At 49.9% G+C, this 11,782-nt stretch overlaps 1 pseudogene; it reads left to right on the top strand.

The window, feature by feature from the left end:
- Positions 1-8,237: 8,237 nt before the first annotated feature.
- LOC147968077 (uncharacterized) lies at positions 8,238-10,823 on the top strand (annotated as a pseudogene).
- Positions 10,824-11,782: the final 959 nt, after the last annotated feature.

Below are 11,782 nucleotides of genomic sequence, written 5' to 3'. Positions count from 1 at the left end.
ACAACCTCGCATATTAGCTACACCCAATGCTCAAGTACGATCATAGTGCCTCCTAGTTGTTGCTTTATAAGAGAAGATGGAGACTCAAATTAAAAATAAAAATTGCATAAAGTAAAAAAAAAGGCCCTTCGCAGAGGGAAGTAGGGATTTGTAGAGGTGCCAGAGCTCAAAGAAAAAATTGAGAGATAAAAACATTTTGAGAGGCATACTACTCCCACCAATGAAAACGACTTAGAGCTCCCAACACTTTCCATTCTAGAGATATCATAGGCGGTTCCCAAATAGAAAATAAAGTTTATTCCTTTTCCACCATACTTTCACTTTCCATGGCTAACCGTATCCACGGGTTCCCTCCATACCAACATTTTCCAAGGAATTTATTATTTGATAACATAAAGTAGATTCATTTTTCATTTCGGGACTGGGCATCCCTAATACCTTTGCTTTACTCTCGTGCAATGACAAGTGAATAACCACGCATCGTGAGAATAACACATCTAGCATGGAAAATATTGGCCACCCCTCACCGCCTCGCGAGCGGTACGAGCACATAGAAGAGAAATTTATTTTGAAAATTAGAGATGGCACATACAAATTTGCTTAGAACGGCAAAAGAATGCTGCATATAGGTAGGTATAGTGGACTCATGTGGCAAAACTGGTTTAAATGATTTTGGATGCACAAGTAGTGATCATACTTAGTGCAAAATGAAGGCCGGCAGAAGATTGGAAGCGACCAACCAAGAAACGAATAATCTCATAAGCGAGCATTGGGCATAATTAACACCGAATAATGTACCACAAGTAGGATGTAATTTCATTTGTATAACTATTGACTTTCGTGCTTGCATAGGGAATCACAAACCTTAACACCAATATTCTTACTAAAGCATAATTACTCATCAACATGACTCACATATCACATCATCATATCTCAAAACTATTACAAGGAATCAAGTTTATTTTGTCCAATGATCATCATGAAAGTTTTTATTATATCCTTCTTGGATATCTATCACTTTGGGACTAATTTTCATGTGTTCCTTTTGATAAGCTCAAACAAATATAAGTGAAGATCATGAGCATAATATTTCTTTCTCTCAAATTAATTTAACTGAAGCAAGAGAGAATTTCTTCAAAAAATACTAAAGCACACCGTGCTCAAAAATATATAAGTGAAGCACTAGAGCAATTCCATAGAAAAGAGCTTTGTTGGCGGGATGTGAGTGCCGCTTACTTAGCCTCCCTGGCAACTATTTGAGGACTCTATTTTATTTTAAAAAAACTTTTAGATCTAAGCACTTTACTAAAACAGTAAGCAAAACAAAAATAAAATGACAATCCAAGGATAGCACACATCATGTGAAGAAGCAAAAACTTAGGCTCAATCGATACTAACCGATAATTGTTGAAGAAGAAAGGTGGGATACCTACCGGGGCATCCCTAAGCTTAGATGCTTGAGACTTCTTGAAATATTATCTTGGGATGCCTTGGGATCCCCAAGCTTGAGATTTTGTGTCTCCTTAATTCTTCTCATATCACGGTTTTCCTAAATCTCAAAAGCTTCATCCACACAAAACTCAACAAGAACTCGTGAGATAAGTTAGTATAAACCAATCCAAAAACCTTATCATTCTCTACTATGGCAAATCACTAAAAAATTATTATTCAACATTACATACTAAATGCCTCTGCACATTTAATACTCCTATCCTCAAATATAATGGTTAACAAGCAAACATATGCAAACAATGCAAACATAACAGCAATCTGCCAAAACAGTACAGTCTGCAAAGAATGCAAGAGTATCAATACTTCTTAAACTCAAAAGATTATGAAAATTTACCACACTGTAGAACATTTATCAGAACTTATTTTGCAAAAAAGTTTCAACATTTTATCACATTCTTACTTTTCTAGGGAATTTTTGCAACATCGTTAAGCTTTCTGTTTTCAAACAGCAACAAGTAGACTTGTAAAATAAGCATAGTAAAGGCTATCAATGCCACTTTTATTGAAATAAAATATGCAAAACATTATTCTAAATAACATAAAGCAAATCCTAACAAAATAAATTAATGCTCCAAGCAAAATACATATCACGTGACGAATAAAAACATAGCTCCAAGTGAGGTTACCGATAATGTTGGAGACGAAAGAGGGGATGCCTTCCGGGGCATCCCCAAGCTTAGTTGCTTGGATCTTCCTTGAATATTACCTTGGGGTGCCTTGGGAATCCCCAAGCTTAGGGTCTTGTCACTCCTTATTCTCTTCATATCGATATCTCACCCAAAACTTGAAAAACTTCAATCACACAAAGCTCAACGGAACTTCATGAGATAGGTTAGTATGATAAAGAGCAAGCCATTTCACTTTTGGTACTGTCGAAGACAAGATTAATAATTGTTCTCAAACAATGCCTACTGTAGCATATCATTTCCACAATTTATATTGAGCAATATAAGCCACAGAAACTAGAAAACAAGCTAACTATGCATTGAAAACAGAATCTGTCAAAAAAAGAATAGTATGTAGTAATCTGTACTCCAACCATACTTATGCTACTCCAAAAATTCTTAAAAAATAGGAAACGTGGGAAATTTGTCTATTAATCTTATGTGATAAGACTCAGCATTTTATCACGCTTCTGTTAAAAATGAGAATTGTTTTCCTGAGCGCAAAAATTTCTGTTTTTCAGCAAGATCAAATCAACTATCACCGTCAGCCATCCCAAAGCTCTTAGTTGGCACTTTATTGAAACAAAAGCAATAAAACATGATTACTACAGTAGCCTAATCATGTGAACACACAAGAACAGTATGTAAAAGTGTTGGGTTGTCTCCCAGCAAGTGCTTTTGTAGGATCAGAAGTATGTCTAGAGGGGGGTGATTAGACTACTTGACCAAATAAAAATCTAGCCTTTTCCCAATTTTAGTTCTTAGCAGATTTTAGCAGCTTAGCACAAACAAGTAATCAACCTACACATGCAATTCTAAGAGTATAGCAGCGGAATGTAAAACAATTGCATATGAAGGTAAAGCGATGAGTTTGAGGGAGCAAACGCAATGTTGACACGAAGATTTTTGGTGTGGTTTCGATAGGTGGTGCTATCGTACATCCACGTTGATGGAGACTTCAACCCACGAAGGGTAACGGTCGCGCGAGTCCACGGGGGGCTCCACCCATGAAGGGTCCACGAAGAAGCAACCTTGTCTATCCCACCATGGCCGTCGCCCGCAAAGGACTTGCCTCACTAGGGTAGATCTTCACGAAGTAGGCGATCTCCTTGGTTCAACTCCACAATCTTGTCGGAGGCTCCCAAGTGACACCTAGCCAATCTAGGAGACACCACTCTCCAAGAAGTAACAAATGGTGTGTTGATGATGAACTCCTTGCTCTTGTGCTTCAAATGATAGTCTCCCCAACACTCAACTCTCTCTCATAGGATTGGATTTCGTAGAAAGAAGATTTGAGTGGAAAGCAACTTGGGGAAGGCTAGAGATCAAGATTTATGTGGTTGGAATGGAATATCTTGACCTCAACGCAAGTGTAGGTGGTTCTCTGTCGGAAAATGTGTATTGGAAGTGTAGGCATATTCTGATGGCTCTATCCTTGAATGAAGAGTGGGTGAAGGGGTATATATAGCCTCCACACAAAATCTAACCATTACACACAAATCACCAAACTCGGTGGGACCGAATCATTAAACTCGGTGGGACCGATTTAGTTCAAAATGTGAACGTTAGGATTCTCGGTGGGACAGACATGTCAACTCGGTGGGACCGATGTCATTAGGGTTAGGGCATAACGTAATCTCGGTGAGACCGACTACACAAACTTGGTGAGACTGATTTTGGTAATAGCCAAACAGAGAGTTGGTCTGGCAAACTCGGTGGGACCGATTCGCTCTTTCGGTTGGACCAAAACGTTACAAAAAGGAAACAGAGAGTTTGCATTGCAATCTCGGTGGGACCGATCGCTCATCTCGGTTAGACCGAAACGTTATGAAGGGAAACAGAGAGTTTGCAACCCCATCTCGGTAAGACCAAGATCCCTATCGGTGAGACCGAATTGATTAGGGTTTCTGGCAGTGGCTATGTCAACTAAACTCGGTGGCTCCGGATGAGAAACTTCGGTGGGGCCGAGTTAGACTTTTTGGTTTAGGACATATGTGGAAGTGAGAAAGTAGTGGAGGGTTTTGGAGCATACCACTAACCATTTTGAGCAAGATTCTCATTAAGCAACACCTCATCCCTTCTTAATAGTATTGGCTTTTCCTATAGACTTAATGTGAACTTGGATCACTAAAATAAAAAATGTATAGTCTTGTGCTTTGAGCTTGAGCCAATCCTTTGTCCTCAGCATTTTGAAGGGTCCACTTTCTAATCCATGCCATGCCAAACGTTGAGCTTTCCTGAAATATTTATCTTGGAATAGCATTAGCTCAATGAGCTATATGTTGTTAGGAATTACCAAAACCACCCAGGGATAGTTGCACTTTCAGCTTTTCTTTAATGCGTTTTAGCTAGGCATGATGATTTCATTGATGCTCGCATAAAAGATAAGAATTGAAATATAAAGAGAGCATCATGAATCATAAGTTACTCTCTCATAATAATTTTTAGTAGCATCATGAATAGATTCATCAATATAACCATCACATACAACATTCTTTTCATGATCCAAAAGCATAGAAAATTTATTACTCTGCATATAAGCAATTTTATTCTCATTAATAATAGTGGGAGTATCATAGGAAACCTGAATACTATAAATTGTTCCCCTAGGGACAAATGACTTTTTTGTTGACAAAAACTATCAACTTTTATTACCTTGCAATTTATTTGTAGTTTTATTCTCACAAAGTACTCATAGTTTTATCCTTGCAAAATAGTTTCATGCTTGTTTCGGGTAAAGCAAACCTCAAGTGTGCGTAGATTTGTATTGGTGGTCAATAGAACTTGAGGGAATATTTGTTCTACCTTTAGCTCCTCATTGGGTTTGACACTCTTATTTGTCGAAGAAGGCTACAAACGATCCCCTATACTTGTGGGTTATCAACCCCCAAGTAGCTCGGCTATGGCGGCCTCCTCTCCGGGTCATGTTCATCCAGCGGCAATGGCCTACTACTACCACGAGGTCGTGTTCATCCAACCCCAACGGGAACAGTTCATCCAATCCCAACCATGTACGTCTCGATCCATTCAACCAACCCCCATGTTCACTGTTCATCAAGAGGCAGCAGGTTCGATCGGCTTCAGTTAGCAGAAGTAGTGAAGGACTCCCTCGGTCGGGTTCAGTTAACAGCCAGGGATCTATGGATCGCTCGGGTTCAGTAACGTAGCTAGTGCAATCGCTCGGGTTGAGTAAGCGAACACCTCGCTTGGGTTCAGTTAGAGCCCAATGCCTCGCACACGCGCGCGTACGTGTACGAGAGAAACGCGCAATCTCTTCGTGCATCGCTCGGCCCCGACCACCCACCGTAACCGGGAACTCCCTGAATTTTTCCTCGCCCTCGCTTCTACCACGATTTTTTTCATCATGGATGGCCCAAAGAATGTCATGCAGGTGCATCTCCGGCCCGCCCAGGACAAAAAGCCCATTTTTCTGTCATGATTTTTTGTCATACAAGTAGGAGCCCACCACATCTATGATTATACTGGGTTTTGTCACCATTATCGTCATAGAAGTGTCCTAAGAATGATAGAATTCGTTCGGCCCAAAATGTCACGGATGTGTCTTTTTTTGTAGTGAGAGCTAGCGGTCGGGGCACCGTACAATGGATGTGGCATCACGGCTGGCTGCCAGACAGTCGGCGGCCCGTAGTTGGCGTTGTTGTTGGGCGTCGTGGACTGGTGGCAGGCCATGCCAGCGAACGGCGAAGGGCCATTGGGGCGCGGCCCGAGTATGCCGGCGCCCGGAGCATGTGGTTGCCACGGCATGGGTCAGGCATGCACCATGCCGGTCCACGGTGTCGGGGCCAGAGAAGTGACGGGGTGGCACGCCTCCCTCTTCGGAGTTGGAGGACTGCCCCCCCCCCCCGCCGCAGTTGTTGGACGAGCCGCCCCTGCCGGATTCGGAGCTCTTGCCCTTGCCCTTGTAGCCGCCGCCGCCGTCCCAGCCACCACGGAAGTTGCCACCAGCACCACTCCCGCCGCCATGGGTGTTGTTCGGGATGCGGGCAGCATGGAGAGCGGTGTCAGTGGCCTAACGGCTTTCCTCCAGCAGTAGAAATCCATGGCAGCGGAGTAAGGTGGGGGCGGGAGTCTTCATGGTGAGGATAGGTATGGCGTATAGAAAGCGCGGATGTAGCCCTCGGATAATATTCAGTACCTGATCACAATTAGTGATAGGGGCGTCGAGATCGGCCATCGGCGCAATCCTTGAGATTGGCGAAGAAGGAGATGATGGACATGAAGCCCTGCTCGAGACGGTGAAATTTGGTGGCGAGGATGACCACCTGGTGCTCGCTGTTCTCGAGGAAGAGGGTGTAGATCGCGGCCCAAACCTCGGCCGCAGTCGCACCACGCTGATGGATGAGCCCGAAGTTGTCGGTGCTGACGCGGTTGTAGAGGCAGGACAGGATTTGGGTGTCATCCTGCATCCATCTCGGATCGGCACGATGCGGCGCGCCGGTGATGTGGTCGGTTACATCGCTCTTCCGAAACATCACCTCAAAGAGTGTACGCCAATGGGAGAACTTAGGAGGGTTGAGCGAGAGCACGATCGGGACGTGTTGATTGATGAACACGCTCGAGAGAGGAGAGGGGTTAGGCGGTGCTGGTGTTGTGGATGAGGAGGCGGTGTGGTCTGGGACGAACAAGGCGCCACCGCGGTTGAAGAGGGATGGGGTGAGGAGGGTGGGCGGCGTGCTGCTGGTGTGGTAGGGGCGCCGCCGACGCCTTGGCCGAAGCTGAGTGGTGGAGGAGGTGGGGGAGAAGGTGCGACCATGGCTAGGTGCGGTTAGGGATGGGGAAGAGAGAGCAGCGGAAGAGGTCTAGCGTCGCGGGAGGAGACCGGCGTCTGATACCATGTGAACTGGTGGGATCGGGGAAGCAGTGCACCTTGGGTGCTGCTGTATTCTCTTGGGTATATATGGTGTTACAGTACAACAGAGAGAGCGCATAGAGCAGGGGAGCGACATGAAGTAGATCGTGGTGATCGTGCAGGTCGTGGGAGAGCTATACAGAGGACTAGGGTCAGTTAACAGCAAACACTTATTTTGGGACGCAGAGTACATGATAGTGTTTTGTTTTTCATGATTTATATTTGAAATGTAATCATAAGACTGCCTAATTGTCCAATAATATGCATATTCATAACTAACAATGATACGATCAAGCTCCATGCAACCTGGTGTCTTGGAAATTTTTGTAATGTATAAAATGGATACACCATGTGCCATCGTACGAGACATTTAGGGCTAGTTTGGTTTGAGTCCTGGACACGAACGAAACATCTTCCAGGCTGCTCTCAGGCAGGCTCCAGGACAAGCAAACTTTTGTGTGGACTCCAACTAAACTAGCCCTTAGACCTATGGTGTGTAATCCTGCACATGAAAACATACCACCCACACATGCACCGGAGAGGAGCCCCTTGAAATCTGCAAGTACGAGAAAAACACGTTACTATGAAGATGTTTTTGATGAGACAAAATTCATTGCGGTGAGCATTCATTGCAACAAAAGCAATACGTAGGCATTTGGGTGATATCACCATATCCCTGTGTTTTTTTCTTCTAAATCTGTTTCAGCCCTAGTTGTTGAAGGTGTAGAGGTCCAAGAAGAGGAAAATATCCGATGCTCAATAGAGAAAACTAACGGCCGCGCAAGAGCCAGAACCCATGAGTCATGGAGTGGTTTGGCCGTTTCGTGACTATGAAATTCGTTGCGTATTTTGGGAGTCCGTGGGGCCCCGAGTGATTTCACAGTGTGCCCCACAGCTAACACCGAAGAAAAGCAAACCTACTCCGTACATAATTAGTGTGACTACGAAGCTAATTGGGTATACAACGGTAAGCTACTGGGCGTTGTTTATCAGAGGTTTGACCAGCCATGGAGGGAGCGAAGAAAGAGCGCACGATGGTGATAAAATATCAAGCCATCTCGATCTCCGCTGTCCCCCAGAAATAATTCTAAAAACAAGGGGTAGAATTGGCATCTTCCTGCCACTCTCTTCCCACCAGGCCAGCAGTGAGACCAAACCATGGAAGCACCAGTGGCCATGTGTCGCGCTCGATGGCCCTCACCACCATGTCCGCCGAGATGGCGTCGCAGGGCCCAGTGGCAGTGAGGAACAACGTCGGCGTGCTGACCACCGAGCTGATGGACGTCGCCGGCCTACGATGCGCCACCCCCGGAATGTACTCCTCCTCCATTGGACCTTGGGGCGGCACCGGAGCACTCGGTGGGGGTGCGGCAGGGCCTTCCTTTGGTGCCTGCAGATAGCGGTGGACGGCGGGGGCACGCGACGAGGCGTGGGGGGTGCGCAGCGTGGCAAAAGTGGGATGGGGGGCGTGCCCAGCAGTGTCTTTTCTACGAACAGGGCACTCACGCTCGAGATGGCCCGTTCGCTTGCAAGTGTAGCAGATTCGAGGGTCACGGCACTCGAAGAATTTATGCCGGGGGGTGAGGCATCGGTAGCAGCAGTTCCCAAATCTCCTCTTAAAGGCCTCTGCAGTTGTGGATGCCGGGCGTTCATGGCGAGATCCCGCTGAATCCTTTGGCCGCTGCCGCGGGCAATCTATCTGGCGCCTCGCCAGGCTCCTCTCACGCCTTGAGAGCACCAGCGTCCACTCGCGGCTCGCTGTGGTGGGGTCAGGCGGTACGGGCGGCGTGCAAATCTGATGCCCAGACGCAGGAGATCCCTCGCATGCCTGACGAGCAGCGGCGCCCGGAGCGGGGCTGGCGTCCACCGCCGCAGGATCCACAATAATGGAGTTCAGGCGCGGCCTGGCCGGATTGGCCACATCAGCCCAAGAGCGGCGGAGGAGCTCTGGCAGCTCGGACTGAGTGGTGTCCACCTGCCCGGGAAAGGAAAGGGAGGGGGCGCACTTACTCGAGATGCAGCCTCCTCCGCCATGGCGGACAGAGCCACACATGGAAGGATCCTCCCAGAGACCAGGTCCACCCAGCCCTCGGGCGGACCGACGATCGCCTCCCGGAGAGCGATACAGGGCAGCACGCGCCCTGATGCACCATCAATGAGCTGCGGCAGCCCCAGGCCGGCGAGCGTAGGGGAGGCCGGCGCGGTATCTGCGGTAGGTGGTGGAGCGAGTAACATCTCGCGAGCTTATCCAATGCGAGATTCTGAGCCCTCTCTGCTGCAGAGATCGTCCCTGGCGCGACATCGACGTGGCTCCTTGCTTCCCGGAGGATTTCATCCTCACCCTGAAGGAGCGTCGATAGCGCGACATGGTCTTCGAAGGGCGCTACGTGGAGGTGGCCAGCGTCAAGTTCCAGCTCCGGCCCTGGTTCCCCCCTCCGGGCGGCAGCCGGGTCTGGCGCTACTACTGCAGGGTGGCCATTGAGGGCCTGCCGCTGAACGCATGGGACTGGGACAACGTGCAAGAGGTGATCGGCAAATGCTGCAAGCTCGACCTCATCGAGCGGCAATCCCTGACCAAGGCCAATCGCTCCGCCCTCTTCGCGTGGCTCTGGACATGGGATGCGGACCTCATCCCGCGCGCCTCCGAATTCAATGTCATCAACCGCGATGACGTGGTGCACTCAAGGGATTCACTGCCGGAGGGTGTGCCGGCGGAGCAGGGCAAAGAAGGGCCGCATTTTCCTGTCCTAATCCACCTGGACGTGGTCAAGGACTACACTCCCATCTCGCCTGCGGCAAGCCCGATGCGTGATGGGGATCAGGAATGGCCGCGTGTCTACCGCCACAAAGACTGGCACATGGGCACGAAGGATGGTGAGCGCAGAGCTCGTCCGGAGGCACCAACGCGTGCTCCCCCTGTGCGTCGCCGCCCGGACGACGATAGAGACGACCGCGACAACGGCAAGGGAAGGAGGCGCGGGAAGCGGAGCGGAGCGCAGTCTCGGTTCTGGCAGGGAGTCCGCGACCGTGCACACTGCAGGGACACGTCTGCATGGGAGCCGGAGCCTCGACGGTACCGGAGGCGGGACGAGGCGACATCTGCGGCCCCCACGGACCGCGGGCAGAGCTCAAGTCCGGTGCTGGACGTGAGGCCGGCCGTCTCGGCACCGGCGGCCATGGATGCACGAGACTCGGGGCGGGTTTTCGTCACTCCGGCGCTCCAGGTGGTCCAGGCAGCACCCGCTGCTGGGTCAAGGGGACAAGAGATGCAGGAAGACTCTGATCATGAAAGAAGCGATGCCCAGAGCGCGCTGGCTGTGGCTGTCGGGACTGCCGGTGGGCTGCAGCCCTCTGATCTGCCATCTGCGGAGCTAGCTGCGAACGCCAGGGCACACACAAGTCTCCTTGAAGAAGAGCGGGAAGGGAGGGATCACGGTCTCAGTGGCATGCTGCCTCTATACTCGCCACCACGACAGTTCTCCCCCAATGCAGGCGGGGTCGGGGCCAGCAGCGCTGAAGCGATCGTCACGGCTAGGACGGCCTCTTTCTTCGACCAAGGCTGCAGCAGCTTTGAGTTGCCGCCTCTGCCGCATGCACTCAGCTGGCTTGCCCCCCCAGTGCCAGAACCACAAGACTACTGGGAGATGCCCCAGAGCTGGGGTCTGCCGAAAAGGCAGACACAACTGATGTTCGACACCACGCTGCCATGGCCCTCCCAGAGCACTTGGGAGCCGGACATCGCCATGGAGATGGGAGGGACCCCCTTGGCCTGCTAGAGCACCCAGAGCGCTTACGAGCTGCCTCCTCTCCCACCCTCCTTGACGGCCAGTGCTCTGGGTCACGGGGATGCTTGCAGCTTGCGGTGGCTGGACGGTGGAGCGTGGGCCTCGCTTTCAGCAAACCCAAACCCTTGCTGGCTGCCTAGCTGGCTGCCATATCGGTTCACTAGCGTGCGACAGGAGCCGAGCTGGGCTTCGGGCCTAGAGGTGGTGTTCGGCCCTGGTGCTGCAACGGCGACGCAAACTCAGATGGGCTCTGCGCACACCCAGGCTCAATCCTCTCCCGATAGACGCGCGAGACGGGCTTTGGCGAAGGCAAACCTGTCTGGACCCGGGCTTGTGGCGGCGATCGCCTCCAGGGTCTCAGAGCTCCACATGGACGAGCAGCGGGGTTTCATCAGTAAAGTTGTGACGCTGCTGTCATCCTCGATCCTGGGCACCCCGCCACCACCAGCCCCTGCATCGCGGCCTCTTCGGCAGCGCCTGCGCGGTGTGGTGAAAGCACCCCGACAAAGTGCTAGGCTGCTGCGTCTACGCTCCAACCTATCCTCCTCGAGACGCTCGCAGGCGGGATCAGCGTCAAGCTTGGCTTCATTAAGCGTGTGCAGGACTTCAACAATGACACCCTGCTAGAGTACCTGAACTTCTTCCGCAGCCCAATGCCGCCGGAAAACGTGGCCAAGCTGGCGGAGATTGCTGGTCTGTCCTCGCCTGCCCAGCTGCGTCTGCCGGACAACGAGCTACAAGTGATCCTCGAGGAGCTCTCGGCCAGGGCTCCGTAGAGCTTGCGCCTGCCTTGATTGCTGCAGTACCTCCTGTTTTCCATGATTAGCTATCCATCAAATCCATGTCACCCTAGTTTTGTGCGCTGTCTAGTAGCATGCCTATCTGCTAAGACTGCCGGTTGCCTATCTTCTAAGGCTCAATTTGTTTTCATGCTTGCTTTCATGTGGGAT

The sequence above is a fragment of the Triticum urartu genome, chromosome 5A (assembly GCF_056163025.1).
Source record: "Triticum urartu cultivar PI428250 chromosome 5A, HENAU_Tu73, whole genome shotgun sequence".
NCBI lineage: Eukaryota > Viridiplantae > Streptophyta > Magnoliopsida > Poales > Poaceae > Triticum > Triticum urartu.
Note: the sequence above shows the minus strand (reverse complement) of the source record. Positions and strands in the feature narration are given on the sequence as shown.